The sequence below is a fragment of the Sinohyriopsis cumingii genome, chromosome 10, assembly GCF_028554795.1.
Source record: "Sinohyriopsis cumingii isolate HCF-2022 chromosome 10, ASM2855479v2, whole genome shotgun sequence".
NCBI classification, from domain to species: Eukaryota; Metazoa; Mollusca; class Bivalvia; order Unionida; family Unionidae; genus Sinohyriopsis; species Sinohyriopsis cumingii.
Genome location: NC_142970.1, coordinates 41,624,537 through 41,651,429, shown reverse-complemented (window position 1 = coordinate 41,651,429; position 26,893 = coordinate 41,624,537). Strand labels below are relative to the sequence as shown.

The 26,893-nt window shown below is 37.8% G+C and overlaps 1 long non-coding RNA gene across 1 annotated transcript; it reads right to left on the bottom strand.

The window, feature by feature from the left end:
* Nucleotides 1-1,891: 1,891 nt before the first annotated feature.
* On the bottom strand, nucleotides 1,892-24,495 carry LOC149789928 (uncharacterized). The gene is made up of 5 exons (XR_016423763.1): nucleotides 23,410-24,495; nucleotides 22,769-22,890; nucleotides 11,934-12,048; nucleotides 2,455-2,561; nucleotides 1,892-2,002 (listed from the first exon to the last, which is right to left on the bottom strand). It is a non-coding gene; the product is annotated as an uncharacterized LOC149789928 (long non-coding RNA).
* Between the last annotated feature and the right edge of the window lie 2,398 nt (nucleotides 24,496-26,893).

The following is a 26,893-nucleotide window of genomic DNA, read 5'->3' as shown; positions in this document are numbered from 1 at the left end:
AATCAATTTCCTAGTAAAGAAAAGCCAAGAAAATAAATGGACAGTTAATATTCACTTCAGGATCACAGACCTGAGGCAAATATGTCATTGTTAAATCAAACATTTTTATTGTGTTTCCTTAGACCTAAATATATATATATATACTTGCTGTTACTCTAAACGAAGGCTGGTGATCCAGTTGATAACCTTTTGGGGGTTTTAAGGATGTCTTTAAAATTAAGGCCTTAAAAATGTTGAGATCTTATATTAAAAATGACAATTTGAGCCTTGCAGATTCATGTCCACAGGTGCCCAAATAAAAAAAAAAAAGGGGGGGGGGTGCAAGGGGCAAGCTTGTTGGTGTGTTATAAAATAACTGACTTATCATCGGTGTGCTGACAGGTGATGTGTAATTAAATCACTGTTGTAATATTAATAATGAGTGAGTCTGCACAAAGGAATTTCATACAGCTAAACTAGCTCAACAACTAGAGGCAATTAAGAAATATATCCACATTCATGATTCTGTCAAATGGCAGATACAACAGCATCAGGAAGCTCAAGTGGCATTTACAGAAGGTAAAGAGCCGCTATACTTGTTATCTTTTTAGGGATGTGCTTGGATTTTGCCCTCAAGCTGGAGCAGTCATAGGATATATAATAAATCGCCACGGTCGGAATTTATCCCCAAGCTGGGGTAATCGATGGGTAAAGTCTTATCCACAGTCGGGGTTTTATTCAAGCTTCAGGTGCAAGTTTTTGTGCATCTCCATGCCCTTGCATAAAACACAGTTACACGTTTTTTTATATAGATATTTTTCAGTTGTAGACAGGAATAATAAGTATTTGCGAGTGTTTGAAATGAATGGGTTCATTATGAATTGAGTGGCACTACATTTCAAAAGCAAAATTGGATTGAAATGCAAGAACTGTAGTACGGAATTAGTGTTGGTTCTGGTTCGTAGTATGGAATTGTGTGTGTGTGATTGGATTTTTAACGTAGCTTGAATAATTTTTCAGTCATATTGCTACGATGTCTGCAGTGTGGCAGTTTATAGTGATGTATAGCACTGGGGCATCATGCTGCAAACATGTAGTATGATGTTGCACCCAGTCACATTATCCTGACACCAGGCCGATCAGTCCTAACACTAACCTCTTAATGCTGAGCGTCTAGCGAGGTAGCTGTTAATACCATTTTTGTAAGTCTTTGGTATGACTTGGCTGGGGTTTGAACCCATGACCTCCCGCTTCTGAGGCGGACGCTCTAACCACTAGGACACCGGAGTGGTCAGAATGGAATTGTAACAATTACAATGGAAGCAATTTGTATTATGCTTGTTGGGGCATTCCTCACTGATGGCTGTCAGTGACATCATCATGGGAATGTGTAACAGCCACATTTTGTAAGAACAAGGTGTAGTTGGTGAACAATACAGACACTTTTCTGCCATTTCCACTGGCATCATCTCATATGATGTTATTTAAAAAAACTTCCTACAACATACTCACAACATATAAAACCTATATGCAAATCTGATGAAAGCTGCTTGTGTTTCTGAAACACATATTCCATACTGGTGGCAAGAATGTCCAAATCTACATTACAAAAATGAAAACATTACCATCCATCTAGGAGTTGCAAATGTATGAAATCCTCTTGTTGGGTAGTTTTACTAACAGGCTTTACAGCAGGGCCTTCCATTAGATTTAAATGTGGCAGGTAAGTTGACAAAGTAGGGTGGGGGGTTGGGGGGACCTACCCCAATGGGGATAATTCATTTTTTTTTTTAAAGTAGCATGGTGTAAAGTAAAAGTAGATGGGCTGATAAGGAATCCACTGAATTTACAGACTAAAGGTTCAGACATTTGTTTTTAAGAGAAAAATGAAAGAAGGAAACAATACAACAGATATTTTAATATGACTTTAATGTTTATTTTCTAGATTTAATTAAGATTATGAATCAGAATCAGTCTCCAACTCCACTGTAAAGTTTATCTATTACTTCTTCTGCTCAGGCACCTGCAAATTAAAACAAAATTGTAATGCTTAAATAAAGTCATATCATCTCAGCACTAGTTACATATGCAGAAGTCATCTTAATCAGCATTATAAAAATGTATGAAATTTTCTTCACTGCACTTGTGCTTCCCTTACTATCGTTAAGCCATGATACAAGATAACTTTGCACTTACTTGTCATTTCTGGCAAGTGGATGGTGCAATCAATTTGCACAAAGATGAATTTATTTCATCCAAATATTTCATGTGAATAAAAATTCCAAATGGAGGCACTTGTCCGATCAGACAAGATATATGCATATTGTAGTTAGCTGGACTCTAGCTCTGATAGTCCTGGGCAATAGGATAAGCTGATTTTGTTATCAGTTTAAAAATGCATCCGCTTTGCAAATACTATGCTTTAAAAGACGAAACTGAATCCAAAATTGATGAAATAAGAGTCATTTGGATTACCTTGTTTTTTATCATTCTGCGTTGGTTGGGTGCATATTTGAGGGTCTCTGATATGGTCTCTTCCATTCCATTTGCCTTTGCTTTGCCATTAGTTTTCAAGCAGGCTTCTGCATGAGTAATACAATGTTTTAAAATAAGTTTCACAACAAAGGATGCATTGCATTTTTCTAAATGCCAGCAATAATCAATGGAATATTTTTAAAACATGTACTTTGAAATGTGTCTCAAGTTACTTTATCAATTCATTTAAAAATCTCTGGCAAGTCACATGAAAAACACAATTTAAATCAAGCCATACTTACTTATCAAAGACTTTCTCATTCACATCCTTTACCTCACACAATAAATATCAGCAACACCAACATTAAATTCACACAATCAGTACAAAACCTAGGTGTTACTCTGGACAGTACTCTCACATTGCACCAACATGTCATGAACATATGCAAGGCTGCGTATCTTGAGCTGAGACGCATCAGCTCCATTCTCAGATATCTTTCAGTTGATGCCACTAAAACACTTGTGTGTTCATTACTGCTTTCAAGACTGGACTACGGTAACTCAGTTCTGTCTGGTTCATCTTAATATCTACTGCAGAGACTTCAAAAAGTTCAAAACATAGCTGCTTGGATCATACTTAGAGTACCACAATCAGAGCACACCTCCCCGCTGTTCTGTACCCAACACTGGCTATCCATTCGATCCAGAATCAAACACAACATTAGTTCTCTGTGCTACGTTTCACTGACAGACTCTAGTCCAACATACCTATCCGACCTCACCTATGTGTACACACAAGCAAGATACTTACACTCCTCTTCCGACAATCATATACTCATTATTCTCACTATGAAAACAAAGTCACATGGACAGCATTCTTTTGCATACCAGGGCCCAGCAACATGGAATGAATTGCCCACTGAACTTAGTCACAAAGACGCAGTGATCCCATTCAAGAGTGCTCTCAAAACTACTTATTTTGACTACAAAAACAAACTTAATGACTTAATAATGTTAACTACCTTAAATATTCTCAGCATGTTTTTTATGTTTTCTAATTTCATGGTGTTTGTTTTTGTAATCATATCATTGTGTATGTTTTTATGTTGTCTAATGTTGCAAAGCGCTTAGAGCTTCTAAAGATTAGGCGCTATACAAAGTCCTCATTATTATTATTATTATATTTAGCTTGGATGAATATTTTTTAAATCAGTGGCCATAACTAAAACAATGGGATTTTGTTTTATGATCATAAAAGTATGTTGGACACCATCCATGATGTACAATGCTGTCTGACATTTCTATGCACCTAAGGTTTCCATCTCAAATATTAAAGCAAAATGCATACCGAATTTGACAGATTGATGAAAATAAAAAAAAGCAATGCTTACCATTTGAAAAGAGGCAATTGTCACTAGAATATTCTATTCAAAATGATATTAATTTTGGACACAGGGGATACCACCCCCATGTTTTCCTGACTCGTGATATGTCGGCCTATCCTGTGCACAGCTTTAAAAGATGTAATGTTTATCCATCGAGCTATAGAAATGAAATACATTTACTGTAGACTGTTTCTGTCAGCAGTTAAGTTGAGTAATTAGGTCAGGTTTATAGCTAGTTTACAAAATTCAATGTAGAATGCCAATAAATGACAAGATGTATTTTTGCAAACTAAAGTGATCTTGAAAAAAGATTAGTAAAGTTTAACATTTTATAAAAAATAAGCTATTATGTGGAAAAGAAACAACAATGAAATAGGATGCAATGTGTTTACGTCTAGTTTTGGAAGGTACCGTCTCTAAGGTACCATCATAATTGTACCGTAGTTTAATGGGTGGAAAGGCCATTGAAAGGTAAGGGCAGTGCGGAGACCATCGAGTATGTTCCAGAATAGCTGAATCTTTGTAGATACATAGATCCATTCGTAACTTAAGTCCGCAAGCGAAACACTGTACTTCGTATCCCAATCCTGACTCGGGTCCGAAGTAGACAAATCCTGTTCTAGCTAAAACATACGAAGAAGGTAATCCTTCCCTATCCGTAGGCCATTTTTGAAACATGTCCAATCGACGGGCACAATCACAATAGTCAGGTAAGAAGACTGGAAAATGGTAGGGTTTGAACTTGGAGTTCTCACTGGATTTCTCACTCGATTCTTGCTGCGGCAAAGTCATCCTTCTGGTGGGTGGCTATCCTCTTACAACCAATGTTTTATACCGATATGTCCATACGGCAAAGTAAAGTGGGTGGGAAGCCACACTCGCTTCTGCTACACGATTTGATAGACTTTTTCCAAGGGTCGACTGACGATGTGGTGTGTGGGTAAACGTACAATCTTGTTGGGTTGATAGGTGGTCACTATCTCTAGACTGCAAGGCTTCTTTCAATATGCCAAAGCTGACCACTCGACTGGTACGATAATTCAGAGTAAGTCCTTTCACTTTACACTTCGTGTGCACTTCTCCTTGTTTGGCCCAGTATTCGTAGCCGTAATTTTTGGGACCACCACTAACGAAACTTAGAATCTTGTCATCGGGGTGCTTGTCTGTCCAGGCTCCTAAACGGTCTCCTTCGATGTCAGGGTGCTGTTGACTCGGGTGATCGATATAAATGCAACTGTCCATGTCAAAGTACAAGACACGTTCCCCTAACAGTTCTAAAGCTTCGTACAATTTTAAGCGAGCATGAGCTGTCATGTAAGCTGCAATGATGACATTTCCAAAGGGGTCATCTTCTACAAAGTTCAGATCTTCTTCGTAATTCACCAAGATCAAATCCTCACGAACGACGTCCACGTGTTTCATGAATTTGGCTTTGTCGTGAATCATCTGAAAGTAGCGGGAAGGTTCGGTGAAATACTCCGTCTTGGGTAAACACGGTCATTGTGCCATTTTACCCCACAAGCAATTTAACATCACTTTGGCAAACGATCGCCTGCCTTCGTTTTTCTCAATGTGATCTGAAGTAATGCCTTCTTGTGCCCAGAATTTCTCTCTGAATGTCTTTTGGTCTTCGGGAGTGTGACACCAGGACAGATAGCCACTGGCTTCTTGCTCAGTTTCAAAAAGGCATCCACGTAGTCTGCGAAAATGCCTTTCTGCGTGGGGTCACCCTTGTGGAATTATTGTGTCTTGGGAAAGTGGCAAATTTCGTACACTTCTAACAGTTGGTATCCCATGTTCAGAGCTTTGAACAATTCTACGCTGACCCATGTCCCCGTCAAGGCCCGTTCTTCCTGGGTGTGATGACAAGGTTGATCTTGGTTGCACGTTTCAGCACAAGTACGGCACAAAGGAAACATAAGTTTGCCTTGGCAATGGCGAGGTAAGATGGGATGGTATAGGTTCGTGGGAGGCAAAACTTTGCACTTGATCAAGCCTTCGTATTGTCGAATGTTTTTTAGGTCGATGTGTTCGGTGAACAATTGTGGGTGCCCTGCAGGAAAGCAACAATATTTGCACACGTAGGGATACAGTGAACACACGTCCAAGTATATGATTTCTTCTCCTTTCTCTTCATCAGCTTGGTACAGCAAACAGGTGGCATTGGTCCTTCCTCCGTACAAACTATTACTTGGGTTCAGGGGGTCCATGAACTGGTAACTTTCCATGAGGCGTTTAAACTCGGGATCGGTGTTCAAACGGTGATTGTATTTGTGTTCCCACATTTCCACCACTTGGTATCCTTCCTGTTCTAACTTTAGGCGTGGCTGACAAATGGCCTGGTACAAGTCTTCCATGGTTCGTTGTAAGAACTGATTTTTAGTGCCGCGGTCAGGGTAACAGACGGGACATCCGTGAAATAAGCAACCGTTAAACTCGTACATGATCTTGGGGTTTTCTAAGTCCCAGCCATTGACCGAATGCATTCCGATGATCTTTCGCCCTGTCCGTTGCGGGCATGCTGAATCCATTTGTCTTCCTTGTCGCACAAGTAATGCAACCAGCATGGGGCTTTGACCGAGTATTGACGTTTGACATAGTTGGTCGTTTGAGGACTGATGACAGCCACAGTGTTTTCAAGCATGAATCGTTGTCGGTAGACTAAGGAACACGCTTTGGCAATGGTGCAAGCCTCTTTTAAATGATCAACCCCTCCATGTTCCATGAACAGTTCTCGAAATTTTCCACAGCATCGCCGTAAAATGTCCATGTCGGAACGACGATACTTTAGCATTTCTTCCTGAAAGTCGAAAGGGTCGGAGGCGTGAGCCTGGTACCAAGCGTAGAAAGTTTCTCGTTCGGTACGCATGTTGTCAGGGTCGTAATAGTGAGCCTGAGGCAAATGGGGTAGAACGGCGTGTTGATTGGCTTCTGTATTGAAAAAGTGTGGAAAGTATCCTTTAGCCATTTCTGTCATTCCAAACATTTTAGGCATTCGACTCAAAGGCATGGCTAAGTAGCTCATCGAATCTTTAAACTGCACTTGTCCCACTTGCATGAAAATGATTTTGGCTCCGTTCAAAGTGATTTTAGGACGCTCAATGCCACGTTCCGTATAACATCTGAAAAGAAACTGTCCATCATATCCGGAGAAATTGTGAGCCATCACCGTGGCATGACAATGACAATCTCCATAATAATGTTCGATGTCCTCTTGGCTCCACGTCTTGTCGATGGGGTCTAAGACCCATTGTGTGAAATCGGCTAGTGTGTTCGGTCCTTGAAAGATTTTTTCACGCCCTCCAGGAATCTTACTGCAGTGAGGGCAATAACTCAAGATAGGTTCTTGAATCACTTCTCGCACGCTCGATGAGCCACGCAGAAATTAGGAATGTGAATACTGATCTCTTGCATGCATTCAAAATCGAAAAAGATGAAATTGCCTTTCTTCTTCTTGTGACCATCCTCTTTCTCTGGTTGGGATTGGTATTTTTGTATGTAGCATTGGTGTTCCAAGTCCACAATGCAGTGACAAATGTGACATTTTTTCTTTCCTGAACATACGTGTGCCTTGGTACTGTTGATACATAGACCTTGTCCACACATTGGGCACAATCTCAGGAGTTGACAAGCACATTTCTTCTGTGAACCTTGCATCTTCAGATGTTGTTGGTAACAGGCAGGGCTGACAAATGTGCGCAGACAAGCAGGACAATGCACTGGTTCTTGCCCTTCGCTCAGACAGGGTTGAGAGGCCAAACATCCTGAGCATTTCGATCCACAATGTTTGTGTTGCTCTCGATTATTATAACCATCATAAGTCACATTTCTCACAGTAATATTTGTATCCCAGGAATCCAGTGATAGTGGTAATGGTATCGAAATGGTCATCGTGATGATAGAGGTGAATGTATTTTCCATCCTTAAAGTCTTTCCCTCGAAACAACAGAGACCCGCGCACTTCTTGAGGGTGCACTTTCAAGGTGTATCGTGGAGCTAGGGCATCTTGCAATTTTTGCATCTCAGGAATGCCACAGGATGTGTCTTTGGACAGGCATGCTTGTTGTAACAGAAGTTCTGCTTCATTTCGTTGTTTGGCTCGGTTCGATTTTCGAATGTTCTCCCAGGCTCTTTTCCATTCTACCGTGTCGTTCTTGTCGGCATAGGTTCATCCCACCACGATGGCTCGGGCTAAACACATGTGGTCTTGAAAATTGTTAATTTGGACAAGACTTGTTTTGGTAATGCGAAGGTTGTTGACCAATAAGGTCTTTCTGCATTGTCCGGTCCCTTGAGGAGGAGAGACGTGGGTCATGTCCAGTGTGGCTTTTCCATCGGTGATGTCAAACTGGTCATTAGATTGTTGCACGTGTTGAATCTTGTCCATGACTTTAGAAGTGGTCAATTCTGCAGGGCTGCTAAACTCGATCCAAACAGGGGATTTCAAGCCGTCATGTTGTATGGAAAGTCTCAAGCGATCATCTTCTTTGGGTTGACATTGTCGCTTGAGTGTGGTGAGCAAAGAATCCCACATGTCGGTGATGAACCCTTTTGCTTTCTCTAACAGTACTTCAGACTTGAAATCTTTAAACTTCACTGTGTATTTGTAAGCCGTAGTTCTAAATTTTCTAGAGGGACGCTTTTCCGTCTCTCGAATGTCATAGTACTTTTCAGGGTTGACTAAGGGTGGTAAACTTTGTTTAGAGGGTTTGGATTCTGGTTCACTCATGTCCTCTTCAAAATCACTGGCATGAATTTGTGCCAAGACTTCAGCCCTAGTACGAGGCGATAGATCACGTTTCTGCCTCTTACTTTCTTCTTCTTTCTTCTCAAATGAATTGGATCATTTCATCTCGATAGCAAAAAGTCAAATGACTAAAGTTTAAACACCATGGATTAATTTATAGTCATAGCAGACCAGCGTATATAAAAGCTATGTGTCTTGTCCTTTCACTATTCATTTCACTCTCAAACTGAGCACAACAATGGAAGAGACTACCAAGATTGAACGTTTCATCAGAGCTTTGCGAGGGGTCATTAGAAAATTCTCTTCAGACCAGCCGAGGGACTACTCTCCTTCCTTTCAAGATAAAAGTCAAGATACTTGCTATATCTGTCAGAAGAAAGGGCATTGGTCTTCAGAGTGTCCAGACCGTCAAAAAAGAAAAAAAAGGGGTTAGAAGAGACAAAAGTCAAGATACCTGTTATTATTGTCAAGAAAAAGGACATTGGTCACCAGACTGCCCAAAAAAGAAACAAGAGGAGTCAGAAGAAGAGAGGGATTCTTCAGAGGAAGAGGAAGAGGAAGAAAACAGACAGGTGAAGAAAAAGAAACAGGAGAAGAAAAGAAGGGAAGAAAGTGAGGAGGAAGAGGAGGAAAAGACTATGACGGTGAAGAAATTAAAAAAACAGAGAGTGAACAATGAGACAGAATAAGTCTATGAATTTTTTAAAGTGCTCTGTTGTGAATTGTGAATTGTAAATATTTATAAAAGAATAAATTAATTATAAAAGGTAAGTGTCTTTGGGTTTTGATTTTAAAATAAGAACCTACACTCACGCACACTCATACACAGACAGGTACTATTGGGTAAAATGTTTTTTTTTAGTTATTGGCAATTGAAAGCCTATCTCTTTTCGAGAGACGTGGATGGCCCTGAAAAGGGCCTTTTTTGGTGCAAGGGGTGAGTTTAAACAATCAACTTTAACTGTCTTAAGCCTTTGCCATGGCCAAGGCCTACTTCTGGACTGCGTACTGTTGATGATGATTTCGTTGAAATCACTAAGGATGGTGCAGTAGGCGTAGTCACAGGGTTGGAGTGTTTAGCTTGGGAAGGTCGTATTCTCTTCGGCCGTAATAAAGAAGTCTGATACATCTGTTTCAGACTTCTTAACTAAAATGTCTAACAGTACCGTGACCGTTTGATTTTGACACCCTTGTTTCTTTGCTGCTGCGTCTTCTTCTTCTTGTTTTTTTCTTACCTCTTCTTCTTGCTGCTGTTGCTGTAGGAGAAAAGCTTGTTCCGCTTCCTTTTGCTGTTGTATAAATTTCTCCAATTCTTCTTTCTGTCTCTGTCTAAAATTTTCCATGTGCGGTAATGAAGGAGAAGGTGACGAAGGTTCAGGAACAAATTCTTGCAAGGTAAAAAAATCCACAAAATCCCAATTCACCTCTTCTGAAAGTAAGTCTGGGTTCCCTTGGGTAGTCTCCACCATCAGTGCACCCAAACTGATCGTTTTCTGAGTTTCCGTCATGTTGAAAAACTGTCGCTTAGATTGACTACGCACAGGCGCTAGCGAATCTATATAGACTATGTGACGTCACAGACTGCTCTCTTCGGATTGGATGTGGGCTGACTGAATTTTGTAACGCGTGTTTGGATTGGTCAACAAACTCAATCCGTTTCAATCCTTCCTCCCCCTATAAATAAGTACAGTTCACTGCATTCCTTCACCTGTTACTCAGCACCCCAACATGTGGACCGATGTACAATCTTCAACGCTTGTGTCTTCGATGATGTTCCGGACGGACATATCAATGTATGTCCGATCCAACTGGACAGTTATCCACAGGACAGACACCAGCCTGTGGATGCGAATAATCTTATGTGGAGCATCAAGGATGCCTCAAAAGAGTCTTAATCTATGGTCCTGCAGTCAGGCACAGCCTAAGGTCAAGAAGAAGATGTCACAGATGCCCTTTATGTTAAGGGTATATTAACATAAAACCAAAGGCCCTTTTCAGGGCCATTCCTATCTCTCGAAAAGATCTTGACTTTCAATTGCCTACCCCTTTTTTTATTTTTTTGTTTAAAAAAATAATAAAAAAATAGAGACCCCTCCCTGTTTCAATTTTCGCCTGTTCCATTTTCATAGACCCATCAGGTCGGGACCTTATTAAAATAGGGTCCCGACCCTGTTCCATTTCCCCTAGTCCCAAGACAGTCCCACGATTTATTCCCCATGTTCAATTTCCCTTGTCCCTAGAGTGAATAGTTTTTTTTATTTCTCCCATGTTAAATTCCCCTTGTCCCTAGAATGGATATTTTTTTTTTTTTCTCCCATGTTAAATTACATAGTCCCCAGAGTGGATATACCCTTTTTAACATGGAAGTTCCCTAGTCCCTAGACCGTCCCTATTCACTACTACCATTGTCATTACCAGCCTGAAACCCAATTTAATGCCATTTGTATAAATTCATTTCAAATAAATATTATGATATAGTTGAAGTGTAAAGTCAAGCAAGTATTCTGTTTGCAGATTTTACATTTTAGATATTATAGTAAAGTCATATTTTCTCTTGTTTAGTAAACTTTATTGCAACTGGTTCCAAAATAGTAAATCTTATTTAATGTTCATTCACCAGAATAGGTATTAATACAATCCCGAATTAACTGTATAGTACTAAAATATACCCTGATCTTGTGTGAGATTGTAATATACAGAACTATACCTCAAGACAACAATAATATATTGAATTTATATTGTATCAAGACTGTCATGGTTATGAACTCCAACTTTATTCAGGTTTTTTCATAATAAATGATCATCTTGTGCTATGGTTGAAAAGAAATCAAAGTTCAGTTTAACTCCATTCTCTCCACATTTGTAAGTTGTTAAGAGGCATACTCATCCTCAGTGTTATAGTAAAATGTAATCTTATTTGGATCAATCTTGGTGGTGTAATATATGAATGGAGAAAGAATATTATCATCCAGATTAAAATATGTTTTATTCAGACTCTACTAAAATTTTTAGTTGGATATGGGTTACGGAGCCTGATGTGTACGAACAAAGCAATGTGTACCATGACCTTTTTAATTTAACATTTTAAACTCCTGCAGAAGAAAGAGATTTTTTAGATCCATTAATCTGTATTAACAAAAACATTTCTTCAGTATGATTTTCAATTACTTAGTATTGACAAAACTCATATTTTAAAGTTGTTGTTTTTTTGTGTTTGGTTTGGCCTTTTATGGTAAACCAACACAAGTAAGTTATTTAGTGCCAAGGCACTTTAAGTATAGTGCCTTGCCCAAGGACACACCATGGTAGCTAACCCAGGTTGGTCTGATGGTAGAATTTGAACCTACCTTATTTCACAGGTCCAGAAAGCTAACCACTGAGCCACTACAGCTCCCCATCTTATAGTGGAATGCTGGTATACTTTATGATCAAGAAGGATGGGTTGGGGTATGCATGTTGCATCTGAAAAAAGTGATGGAATTTTTGTTTACATAATATTTTAGTCATACAATATGAATCATTTTCTATAGATTTAAGATGTATCAGATCAAGTTAAGAAAAATCATATATTCTGTTTCCTGGGAATGTACTAAAATTCACTGTTATTGTTTGATTTTTTGGTAGTAAGCTTACTTGGTATTTTTTTCTTTTTAACTTGAATACCTAATTTGTTAACATCCTATTCTAAATCTTCAGAGTTCTGTCTATTAAGTGACAACTGTTGATACATGTAGGGAAGTTTTTGTTTATATCTTTTGATTTTTGTGATTCTGGAAGTTGCAGTATTTGTTGTTGTATTATAACCATTTCAGTAATTTAATGAATGCAGAGTATACTGCTCTATAAATGAAATTTAAGTGAAAATAATGTAAAAGTATGTTTCACTGCAAATATAAATTGTTTAAAATAATATATCATTTATCATATGACTATTCAATTGTGGTAACTAGTATTCCATCCAATATCTATATATTAAAATATGTCTTTTCATACAGCTGGTGATCATTTAGATACAAGTCCAATTGAACATAATCAAATTATCAATGCAGGTGTTTTTATTAGTAGTAGTATTGCAAGTATAAGTGTTAGTATTAAGATTTCATATACTGGTATGATAAGTGTATCATAATGTTTAAATGATGCTCCTTGTTACAACATAAAATATGTTCATTGAAACAAATGGTTCACTGGTAAATTGGCAGCAAAGGTCTTCACTGAATTATGTTGCATAAACTATTTTACAATAAAACATATATGATGCATCTCAATTATGATGAATGTGAGGAGGAGGATTAATAATAATGCAATTTAAGTTATCTTCATAACATAAGTTCTAGCAGATGTGTAATTTTTATGTGGTTCATCATCAGTTTGAAACTGGTCTGTGATTTCTGGATCTGGACATACCTGGTCCCCTGCTGTTGTGCTGCTATGGTCTTTACAGTTCATTAGGATATCAGTTACACTTGGTTTACATTTAGAACCCCATGGGATGGAATGCCCAGTTTGAAACTGAGAGAATGGTTAATTATCCATAATATAACTCCTGCAGTTATTATTAGGTTTGATATCAAGGTCTTTCTTTAAAAGCTTTTCAACTCAGGTTCTGTTCTACCATACAGATAAATAAAGTCAAATTCAAGGCTTTCAGATTTGTCCAGTTTGTTTCATGTGTTGCGGCAGACAGACTGTATATTGCCACTGTACCATATAAATATCAGTGCTTAGTCTGCTCTCAGTTGCTGTGGTTTGATTAGTTACAAGTGTCATCACATGTGACTAATTATTGACCAATGTAATGAAACTTGTATAATTAGAAGGCTGTATTTAAAAACTCTAAAGATCTTAAAAAGAAAATTGGATCGGGGTAAGTAAAACCTTTTACTTTGACCATTTGGCTAGAAAATAATTTTCAATAAGTTTAAATTGGATAATAGTAATATAATAATTAATTACACAAATCAGAATAAAAGCTATTTGCATATCCCCTTACAGCTGTTGCTTTTTCATAGTACTAAGTAGAATAAAGTATAGTTAAGACAGATAGCTTTAAGCTAGAATTAAACTCAAATAAATTGCAAGAAATCAAAACAAACCCAGGATTAAAACTAAAGAAATATCCCGTCATATATACCTTACATCAAATAAAGAAACTCAAGATGGATAACAACAAAATTAATGTCACATCATCAAATAGTTATCTCAGCTGCCTGGTCAACCTAAAGGCAGATAAACTAAGGCAAACTTACTCCGAAGCAGTCTCATCCCCCCAAGAGAAAAACGACAGATACAGTTCTTAACGCCAATTTTCAACTCGACCCCAACTGACTCGATGAGTAGACTCTACCTGTCACCAAGCGTAAACGAGAATGTGGACAATCTACCGAGTAACCGCAAAACTACATCCGACATGAGTACCCAAACTGAGGAACAATACTCAACAAGCACAAAAACAACCCAGACCACGCTGGTTAAAAACACTAGCAGCCAGGGGACTCAAACTGAGAACCTACTAGATGAAACAGAACGCCCTCACCCTACCACAAATAAAGCAGTCACACACGACTCAACAAAAGGTAAGAATAATAGGAAAACCAAATCCCAAATACCAGTTAGAAAGAATAAGGAACACACTAACTGTCAGAATACAAGACCCAGCAAGCCGGTTATGGACAACGAAACAAAGTCAGCTAAAGAGACAAACACCAGGGGAAAAAAGACCAGTCTGCAAAATATCCAAAACAAGAAACACCCCGCTGAACTGACTCTCTTCGTCAAGGGAGTAAATTCCAAAATAACGAAGTTAGCCTTTAAAACCATAGCATGGCAACTGAACAAACATCACCAAGGAGAATTCACGCTTAAAAGCACTAGAGACGACTTGCTGATAATCAAATGCACCACTGAACAACAGATTGCCAAATATATGGAAATTGAAAGAATAGACCAAATAAATGTTCAGGTCACTAGACACAACAGAACAAAACAACACATAGACCCAAACCCCCCAAAAACACACAACAAAGGAGTCATATACGTATCAACTCAAAATAAAACCAATGAAATAGTAGACTACATAAGGAGTAAAGGACAGGAAGTAGAGAAAGCAATCCGCCTAAAAACAAGAAGGGGAAAGGATAGCACTGCAGTGGTACTCTTTTTTAAGGGCGCCACCCCAGAAACTATCAAAATAGCTGAAAAACTCAAGGCTAAAAAAATTTTTGCTTTCAAAAACAAACCACGGTTCTGTGGCAACTGCAAAAATTGGGGGCATTACTCTAAGAGTTGCGGAAACCTATTCCGGTACAATCAATGTGGTCTTCACCACCCAGACCGGAAAACATGTAGCGCCACCAATCAGCACTGCGCTAACTGTAGTGGTAACCACAAACCAAACCACGCAGAATGCCCCAGGGCTCTTAGAGAAGCCCTAATAGTCGAATATATGATCTCCCATGGGGTAAACTATAAGCAGGCCAAAACAAAAATCAGGATACCAAAAACAAAATAAATAGGTAGCACCCTCACTGGTAGGAAACACGCATAAAACGAAAACAACAGTAAATTAAACAAACTATTAAGACTTTTTGCACTAGAGATGGATTCCAGAGCAGAAATCAAAATATGGCAATGGAATGCACGCGGCCTTAGGGCCCACGCTGACCAACTAAATAACAAAATACTTGAACAGGAAAGAAAACCAGATGTTATATGCATACAGGAAACCCACCTAAATTATACCTCACGTATCCCAAACATCATAGGCTACAACACCAAATACCTAAAGCATCGATCCCCCACAGCAAGAGGAGGGGGGTTAGCAACCTTTGTTAGAGATGGAATTACATCAGAAATGCATAAATTAACAGATAGTAGACCGCCCAATGACTTCGAAATACAGATAGTCAAAATAACCGCTCAAACTAAGCAGGTACTAATCGTTAACCTCTATGAAACAAATGAGCAGCGCAATTTAAGTGCAGACGAAACAAAATGATTAAAGACTGTGGAGAATGGGTGGTAATATGCGGGGACTTCAATGCGCACAATGAACTATGGGGGAGTCAAAAGACGGACATTAAAGGAAAAATTGTAGAAAAATGGGCACAAAAATGCAACTTAGTTTTTCTAAACAACGGAATGCACACCCGGATAGATGACAGAACAGGCCACACATCAGCAATAGACCTATCTCTATGCACACCAAGATTAACAGGCATTTCTGATTGGCAAGTTGATGAAAGCGACCCTATGGGAAGTGACCATTACCTTATAAATATAGAAATACAAATTAGAATACCTCAAAATAAAGCGTCCTTCACACCAAGATGGAAATACGAACAGGCCAACTGGATTAGGTTCAAACAGATAGGTGACTCAATCGACCCAGAAACCATATATCACCGGGACATTGACACCTTTAATGACAAATTAATAGAAACCATTAACACAATGGCCCAAGAAACAATTCCTAAAACTAAAGGAGTAGCACCCAAACCCACGGTGCCCTGGTGGAATAATGAATGTAAAATAGCAATTAAAGAGAAAAAAAGAGCTCTAAACAAATTCAAAAGAACTAAAAATAATAGGGACTTTAACTACTACAAGGAAAAGGAAAAAACTGCCAAACAAACTATTATGATAGCTAAACAAAACTCATGGAGAGAATTCTGCTCAAAACTAGATATTAACACAAAATCGAAGGAGGTGTGGTAAAGAATTAAAAAAATGAGAGGCAAAACTAAATCAATAACCCCCAACATACCTGGACAAAACAACAAACATAAGGCAGAATTATTCGCAAACTATTTCGCCAACATGTGTAGCAATACCAACTTAGAGGATAAGTTTAAAAATCATAAAAGGCAATTTGAGGAAAGCAACTCTGACAACATAAAGGAAGCAGGAAATAATGACGGCCCACTAAACCTTCCGTTTACAGAAGCCGAATGGAGAAAGGCCCTCGCCGGCAAAAAGACCACATCCCCCGGGGAGGATACTTTGGGGTATGAAATGTACAAGAACCTACCCAAAAAACTTGTCACAATTGCACTTAACCTCATTAATAAAATATGGGAAACCGGTACCATACCTATAAGATGGAAAAAGGCAGTAGTGGTCCCGATTCTTAAGCCTGGAAAACCCTCAAGCGATATAAAATCATACAGGCCCATATCACTAACAGACAATATATGTAAAATAATGGAAACTATGGTAAACAACAGGCTGAAATACCATTTAGAAAGCAAAGGACTACTAGCTAATACACAGAGCGGGTTTCGCAACTACCGAAGCACAATAGACCAACTCATGAGACTAGAAACCGCTGTCAAATTAGCATCTAGAGAAAAATTTTAAAAATCCAGATATGTTACAGCCATCTTCTTAGACATGGAAAAAGCATATGATCTAATGTGGACTAAGGGACTGATAAGTAAACTTAAACCATACGGAATAACTGGCAATATATACAAATTTATTGCTAACTTCCTAACCGATAGAAAGATACAAGTCAGACTAGGACAAGACTACTCCGAACGATACAAACTGGAAAATGGCACGCCACAATGAAGCGTAATCAGCCCAACTTTATTTAATATAATGATAAACGACCTGGAAACAGCGGTAAAACCCAACCACCTTGACTTATCCCAATTCGCCGATGACAGCGCCGTATGGAAAACTGGCAACCCAGCCAGCAGAGAAACGACCAAGCACTTACAAAAAGGACTAAACGATATAGGAAATTGGACAGATAAATGGGGATTTAAATTGTCACCTCTAAAAACAGTAGGCATAGTTTTCAATCCGGGAGGTGGCCACCCCCCACCCACTCCAAACTTAACCCTAAAGGGGGTACCCATCAAATTCGAAAAACAAGCGACACTCCTAGGTATGGTATTCGACCACGAACTCACGTGGGCAGCTCATATCCAAGAACTCGTAACGAAGTGCAAACGAGACATCAACCTCCACAGAAACCTCAGAGGGGTGAATTGGGGGGTTGATCAAAAAAACACTCGTTACCCTATATAGAGCACTTATAAGAGCAAAATTGGACTACGGTTGCCAGGTATATGGAGCGGCGAACGCCACGTTACTAAAGAAACTAGACACAGTCCAAAGCGCTAAGGGTATGCACCGGCGTCCTAAATGGTACCCCCACACAAGATATCTTAATAATAGTAGGAGAACCCCCGCTAGACCTAAGGCGGAAGGAATTGATGCTGCGATACTCGACTCGAATATCAATACACCAACCCAACCACCTCATGCTACAAGCCCTCTTAGCATGCGACAAACCATTCGATACAAAAGGAAAAAATAAAAAAATACCTAGTGGGAAAATAATTATAGAATTAAAAAGGAAATTTCAAATCGCAAATATCAACCCAGAAAAAATAAGGTACTACCCAGACCCCCCGTGGACCTGTCCCACACCACAAATAGATCTTAGCTTACGTAAACTAGGACAAAAACAAAATGACCCGATAGGACTAAGAGCATCAATACTAACGTACATTGACAACAAATACGAGACATACACGCAAATCTTCGCAGATGGATCAAAAACCAAAAATCCAAATAAAACTGCAGCAGGGATAGTGATCCCAAAATTAGATGTCGCCGTTGGAAAAAGACTCCCAGACCAATGCGCTATATACACGGTAGAATTCATGGCAATACTAATGGCATTAACATACGTCAAAACATACCCCACAACTAAGGCAGTCATTCTAAGCGACTCTTACAGTGTACTACAATCGTTAGCAACAGACCAATCCAAGAGCAGACCTAATATGATTAATCATGCAAGATCGCTACTTAAAGAGATTGAAAAAAACAACAAACACGTTGAATTCATATGGATACCCTCTCACATCCATAATCCCAGGCAATGACAAAGCAGATGCAGAAGCAAAAAACGCCACAAACGAACCAAAAGCCCAAAATATAGCATACAGCGTCACTGAAATCAATAACATGGGACAAGATCAATGACATGTGGCAAGAGCTATGGGAAAAATCGGATGCAAACAGTCTAATACACACGATGATGAAAAAAGTAAGTAGAAAAGTCGAAAGTCCGACCTTCAAAAATCCATACGATATAACAATAATAAATAGAATAAGAACAGGTAAAACACTATTGGCAGGATGCGCAGGGAAACACATAAAAAGGGGACCAACCGAAAACTGCCCCTACTGCCCAACTCCAGAAACAATCGCACACTTAATAAATATATGCCCCAAATACAACCAGGAAAGGGCCGAACTAAAATCTCAACAGGAACAAATAGGAGAACGGTGGACATACCCGGAGTTACTTGTGGCAAAAAACAATAACATAGGAATGACCTATAATAACATCATGACATTCATTAACAAAATAGGCAAAAGGGGACAAATCTAAACCGAATGAAGGGTTGGGTATAAAGAGAGACCATGTAAAGAAATTAAAACCAATAAACCTAAAAGATCGAACCAAAAAAGAAAAAAACCAATCAAAATATTACAAATCACTGTTTGGGAATTGTGACGGCCGGCTCGGGCTAGTGGGTTCACAGACTGACACCGCCGCTCATAACCCGAACAATAAAAACCAGATAAGGACGAATATTACAAAATCACTGTTTTGGAATTATAATGGCATGCTAGGCCCCGTAGGTTCAAAAAAAAAAAAAAAAAAAGAAAAAAAGGAAAAAAAAAAAAAAAAAAAAAAAAAAAAAAAAAAAAAAATATTAAAAAGTAAATCAAAGACCAGTCAAAATATTACAAATCACTGTTTGGGAATTGTGACGGCCGGCTCGGTATCGTGGGTTCACAGGCTGGCACAGCCGATCATAACCCGAACAATAAAAACCAGATAAGGACAAAATATTACAAAATCACTGTTTCGGAATTATAACGGCATGCTAGGTCCCGTAGGATCAAAAAAAAATAAAAAAAATATAAAAAAATAAAAATAAAAAAAATATACATTAAAATAAATCACAAATAGCTAAGCTAAACAAAAATAACAGGTAAATAGCCAAGTGGTCAAAGCGAAGGGAAACAAAGGCAATCAAACCACCTCCCTCGAAGAAAACATCTCACGGCGAACATGGCAGTATCAAAAGGACGAGAAGACCAAAATAGAAACGGACACGGGATAAGGCAGAAAGAGCTGAAATAAAGAAGAGCAGGAAAAGGCACAGGATGAAGTTAAACGTCCTAAGGCAGTAAAAGAAGAAAGAACAGGACACTTGCAGACTTTGGGGAATGAAGGCAGAAACAATGAAAAGAGTATGCCTCAAATAATCAAACCACCCCCACCCCCCAGTATGAAAAGAATTGCCTTCCCGAAATCAAACAAAAGAAATAAGGCCACCCCCCCCCCACATCTACTTATAAGTGTGAATGAGAAAGTGAGCGTGAATGTGTGTTGTCGGGATATGTGGGAAAAGCAGAAAAACGAACAAAAATGTCTATAGCCATCACACAAATATAGCATACACACTCCCTACCCACCTTTTTTTTCTTTTCTTTTCTTTTTTTTTTTCTTTTTTACAAACAAATTTTACCACATAGGGCTTTCATTCTGACCCACGAAAGCCCTCTTTTGACCAACAACTTACTGGCCCTGAAACACACTGATTGGTTTAAAGCCACACGTATGAAATACTTAACCAAATTGAGATCTCCAAAACAAAATAAAGGGCTACTAAAAGCCTACTAGATGTGAAAAAATTTTCGGAAAATTCAAGTACGCAAAGTACACAAAATTTAATAGACCTTACAAAAGATAGGAAAATTCACAACTCAGGAATATCTGAAGCGTATGTGACAATCACATGTTTGGCAAGATAGTACAGGAATAGCCCAATAAATATAGGGAACTGGGCATTGATTGCAACGAAAATTTCATAATACTGCTGCTGGTGTGCTTCGGTTACTGCCTGAAATGAGAGAGGAAGGAGATGCAGGATGCAGAAACAGACCACCAACGGAGTACAACGATGGAGAAGGTTGCAGCGATGAGAGCCTGGGCGGGACCTTTTGGGGCACCTGGGCTTCGGCTTGCTTGCTTGGGGGCATTGTATAAGTTAATCGCTAAATTCAAAAAGTACACAAACGTGTACAAACTAAACAGTCGCACATACCGAAAGGTGCACGTGACTTTAATCCAATGAATGAATGAAATGTGTGCTAGAGGGTAGGGTTAGCAGTTATACTCCCAATTATGTTTGTGATGAGCAAAAGCAGCTGCACAAATTTGAGCTTTTAGTTTGGTTCTGGTAGGGTCAAAGGATGCAGGTACATTTTACATTCATTTTTTACTAGAAATAGCTATTTTCAATATTTTTCTGTGACAAGGCAACTAAAAGAATCAGTATGTGCCTTATGCATGAATAAAGTTCACTAGTACTATAACAAATTAGCATACTTTTCATCACCCCTCTACCATCAAGATTTTTTTTTATTTACCTCTGTAGCAGACACAAATAAAAGTCGGCAGCTCATTTGCAGAGTAAGTTACGCATATGATCTCCAATGCTCATCTAACTGTGACAGGCAGTCACCAACAAGCCAACCTATTTCCATGCCTAACTCAAAGTAAATCTGAACCACATTATAGATTTAGCTTATGTGTAAATTTATAAATGCTAGGCTTGTGATAATTAGGTTCATGCCTTCTACCTTAAAAATTAGAGGGATGTCAAAATACGAAACTATCCAGTGAGACCTATGATGTTAATTTTAATCCCTATGGGATTTGTGACATAAAAAACCCAAATGCTTTATGTATTAAAAGGTAACTAATGGGGGCAGGATCTGCAGTGAATCAATGGTTAGTATGCTAGACTCCTGATAAAAATGTTTGTGTTAAAATCCTGTTATCAAGTCAACCAGGTTACCTACTGCAATGTACCCTTGCCTTACTCCAATTCCCTCAGTACTCAGTAAACAACTAGTGTTGCTGTACATAACAAAACCAGTCCATATTGATTTTACATATTTTACTAAATCCTGACAAAAATAATTCTCTAAATAAAGAATGATTAATATGTGATGGTCTCACATGTAATCAAACTCTTCCAAGCTTTTAATGATATGAACCGATTTATCAATGTTTATCAAATTTGCATGAAAAACTATTTCTTATTTGTCATCAAATATGTTCAATGTTTTGATCATATAAGCATTTCTGCTACATTAGATCAAAATAATCTTTTTGTCAGAAATAGAGCCCTTATAGTATTTGCAAGGTCAACCAATCAGATGCAGAATTTGAGTTTAATATGAATGAATATTTTTTTTACAAAATTGCTCTTTTGCTATATCTTGATGAGATAAATCTATTCACCAAGTCTGATGAAATTAATGAGAAATAGTTTTAAGAGCAGTAGCAAGAATGGCTAGTGAGATGTAGAACCACCACATTATATGCATAGATTTTGCTTATAGCCTCAGACATACAAGCAAATAATTAAACAAGTCAGATCTAAATTGGATCATAAACACTGTTGTGCAAATCATAAGAAACTCTGCCAATCAGATGCAAGGTCACTTCACTACCATACCTTTATCACACTCATAATAAGCATCATTGTGAAACTTGACTCTATAAGCCCAATGGCCAAGCATGATCAAACTTGAATCAGCAGTAGTGGTTATAACCTCATGTATTTGTATGCATCTTCACTTCTTCAATCTAGATCTCATTTATATAAGCATGTATTCTACGTTTAGTAAAAACTGCACTACATGTATAAATATTGCATGCAGTGGTAACATACTCAGATGAAAGATCACCTTATTATTATTAATGGTTAACACTCATCAAACTTCAAGGACAACTTAATGATTTTAGCCTATATTGTGGAAGTATGGCTTTTAGGCTGGTTAAAAAACTCAACTAATCTTATACATGATCACATGTATATACTTGGATTTTGCTCATTATTAGATTTATCCAAGATGTTGATTTAAGCCCAAAACCAAGTTTTATATAAACAAATTGATCAGAACTATGGACTCCAAAGTAGCTAATTTCTTACTGTTGAAAGACAGAAGGGGATGTGAAATAAATAACACACTCTGGACCATTACATAAACCCACTTAGCCTTTTGACCAGTTGAGATAAAATATCAACAATAATGTTAAATAAGATTGATAAATTATGTTTTCTCACATTACCTCTAGCCCTTTTCAACATGGATGGTATTTTTCTTCCACATATGTCAGCTCTTAATTAGTGGCCCTTTCCCATCATGAATGTTGTAGGTGAAACTCTCAGAATTAGGCTTTTTAATTTATATCTGTAGAAGAAAAAAACTATTGGTCTGCATATATCAATGTCACCATTTCTGTATTAGATTAAAATACCATATGTGTGTGTGTGTGTGTGTGTGTGTGTGTGTGTGTGTGTTAATTTTAGAATTTAAGCAAACTTGTCTCCATGTGTTTATTTTAAAACTGATGATGATAACACATAACAGGTTCAATGGATAAAATGTTATTTCTTACTTCTTACAACTGCTCATTATATCTGAATTTACATTCAATGTTTGTTTTAATTAACATATTTGGGATATTGGGCAAATTATTTATTTTGTAGTTTATCATTATATCATTTACCAGTCTTTTATCATTCAAATATGTAATATAGTACCATTATACTGACTTCATATTCTATATGATATCCCAGCAATACATATTAAGCAGATAAGTGCAAATAAAAATGTTCAGAATGTAAAATTTACTCCAAGCTCAAAGAAGATCAGCAAAAGATAATATCCAACAAATTACCAAACAAAAAGCGAAGTTAACGCAGTTACCTTTATTATGACGTCTCCAACACCAACGGTACTGTACAGCTACGTCTTCTGAGTTTTACCGTCATCTTGTCTTTCAAACCAGAATTAATTTCTTGAGCTCTTACAAAATGAAGAAACTTTTAAATACTATAATTTAAGCAGCTTCTTTACATGCCATCAGATAAATTATGGCACAGTGTTATGTCTGTCAGCAAAACGCAACTTCACATTTGGACGGCGCGCTGTGTGGGCATCGCCGACACAGCAACTGACATGAATTCTCTATTAGCAGACAATGATTCGGAATAAATCCTTCGCAAATCTAACATTCTCGATTTTTCATAGTTCCACTTTTCATTGTTGCATCTGTTTGATTGTACAATTGCTAATGATGTTCAATGACTCAACTTCAATTCATCTGCTGTCTGAAATCCCGGTTCAGTTGGTATTTTCTTCCGCGCATGATGCCGTGTAAATAAAAGATACGGTCGACATTCAAAGTGGTTTAGGTTAATTTATTATTTTTCTTTATTAAGGTCATTTGCAGAAAGTGTTTCGCTAGGGTGAGAAAAAAAAATATAACAAAAAGAAAACTTTCTTTTCCAACGCTAATACTGTATATATTTCAATTTGTGATTGATGCTATAAATAAAAAAAAATGATAATAAAGCATTTTAGCCCGTGGATTCGGCACGGCACTCGTTTTTGTGGGTTTTTTAAAATGTTGTTAGTGTTGTTTTGGGGTTGTTTTTTGTGTGTGTACCACACTAAAAAACATACCAGGTATTAGGCCTAACGTAGGAAAAGAAATTATCCTCTATTTATTACTATTCTTACTGTCAAATGACGCGAAAGTGATCAAATTGCTATTAAGATTTTGTTTTGTATAACACTTACCGCTCGTTTTCCTCGAGATAAAGCAGCCACTTCAAAATGATTATAAAATCTGTGACAGATGAAAAACGTGGTTTAAATAATTCGTAATCGCCTGCCTTAAAATACTGTAGGAATTTGCTAATGTATTTCATGGCCCTCGTTTGAATAGATACCAACGATCATGTATATCGACCAAATTTTGTATATTCCTGCCCACAATCATGTATTTTGTATTAAACCGTATATTACACGAGCGCTCTGTGGCAAACTCGGGGGGGGGGGGGGTCTCTATTATACCTAGAGGCGTAGCTATGATATTTTGCGCCCGGGGACGAACTATAAAATTGGCGCCCCAGCCCCCTCCCCGTTTAATCACATTTTTGAATATTACCCTTGTTTACTTATTATAATGTAACGTTGTAAGCCTCATTTTGGCGCCCCTGTACCTTGGCGCCCGGGGACATATGTACTCCCCTTCCCCCCCCCCCCCCGCTACGCCTCTGATTATACCTGCTGTATCAGTTGAGAAATATATTGAACAGATCAGGCCCCAATACTCTCGCTCTGAAAAACATTAAAATAATTATATGCAGAATATCGGTAGGTCTCCCTCTTGCCGAAAATGTCAGCACCATATATATTTTGCAAGTAATGTAATGGGTATAATAACACACACACACACACACACACTTTTTTGGGAGTGGGGGGGGGGGGCAACGGACAGATGCCCCCATTTCCCCAAAAAAATAAAAAGTATTTTATATTTGTGTATTTCCCCCTCAGATGTGTTCTACGTTTTATTAAAACAAAATTTTATATAAAAAATTTAGTTTTTAGAATTTTTGATGGGGTATTTATGTTTCCATAGTGTTATCTAAAGGGTTGTTCGTCCGAGTCTGGTTTCCCTCACCTTGCTCGAAGTTCATTCCCTTGAAATGTTTTGTAACCTTTGCTATATGTCGCCTAGGTCTCAGTGTTTGCTATATGTAATGGTGTTATATTGTGTGTATGCTATATTTTCTTTATGTTTGAGACAGCAAGTATAGATCAAATATCTTTCCCAGTTGTATTTCTTCCTTTATGATGTTATATTGTATCTTTTAATTTGTTTTATGTTTTTCTAATTTTGACGATGGAATGGTGTACTATTTAGACTTTGTTTAAAAAAAATAATTTCCTATTTTATTATTCGAGTGATAATATGTGTCGTTCCTCATAATAGTCTTTAAAGATGTTGATAGGTAGGTTACGCTCGATCCAAGGTTCACGCTTCTTTATTCTCTATGTGTTTTTCCTGGGTCGCGTTAGGCCTCCTTTATTTAGTTTATCTGATTATGCTTTATTGAAAGATCCAAACGTATTTATGAGACCACATTATTCTATAGTGGTCAACCATGCAGTGCGGGAGAAGTTAGTAGGGTTTTAAACTAAGTGTTATACAGTATGTATTTGTGTCTTTATTTTGTCTGTTTATGTTCTACATTGGGTGTTTTCAAAGACTCATGATGGGCCTATGCACTTCACTGAGCCCTGTGACTTAGCCCCATGATGTCATCGCCATTTACTTCCCCCTTATATTTTCCCTGTATCCCTTCCTATATATGTCTTTAGAATTTTCTTTCAGAGAAAGAAGAAAAAAAATTAAATTACAAAATTCTTTTATTTTTTTCTTTCTTCCTTTCTTCCCTTTTCTCTTTTAAAAAAAAAAAGTTATATGGGTTTCTTTGAAATATTTGAAATAGAATTTGAAATTTTCTTTGAAATATGGCTGTTGTGGGGTGCGAGGAGGGGGTATGGGTATGGCATCAGCTCGCAATTGCGCTACGCGACCCTTCGGTCTGTAATACCTATTCCTCCCTCCCCCTCTCTCCCCCAATTCCAACATCAATTGCGTTATATCAACCTGACGGTAAGTATCTATTCGTCGTAAGACGTACTGAGTTCTTGTTGTGGTTAATATTCTTATTTTTACCACGTATCTTATTTAAAAATCTTTATCACCTGTCCACAGGATATCATCGTAGTTACTATATAGTCTATACATTTTAGAACGATTTTGTTTTCGTAGTCTAAATCTATGAATAAAATGTTATTTTTGTTATACTTATATTTTTTGCAAATTTTCATTATTAACTTTATCCTATTATGTTTAGATTTATCACATTGGACAATCGTATGTAGTTTGGTGAAGTTCGCTGTTTTACATAAAGGGCATTTCGGCATTATCCTCAGCATACGATGTTTGATTGTTTCTTCGCCTGTTAGCCAGGTGTTGTGCAGGTATTTAAAAATTATACTTTGTGTTTTGACAGATCTTATTTTCCCCAATTTTTCCAATTTTTTGTCCAATTTACCCCCTCAGTTGTCCTGCTCTACTCTACATTTTATATTTTTGGTTACCTCCTCCCTAATCCAAGCGTGACTTTTACTTATTAAATTTTGCATAAATCTGTTTTGTCTCTATATTTTAAAATTAGTTCTCATATGTTTGCGTGGCACTTCGATTTTTTTATATTAATTTGTTATTTTTCTATATCTCTGGTCGGTTTCTCAAGGTGAAGCCGAACCAGTAGATGTACGGTGCTTCTCACGCTGTAGCCGGGTCTGAGTGCATTTTTTTTTTAATCTA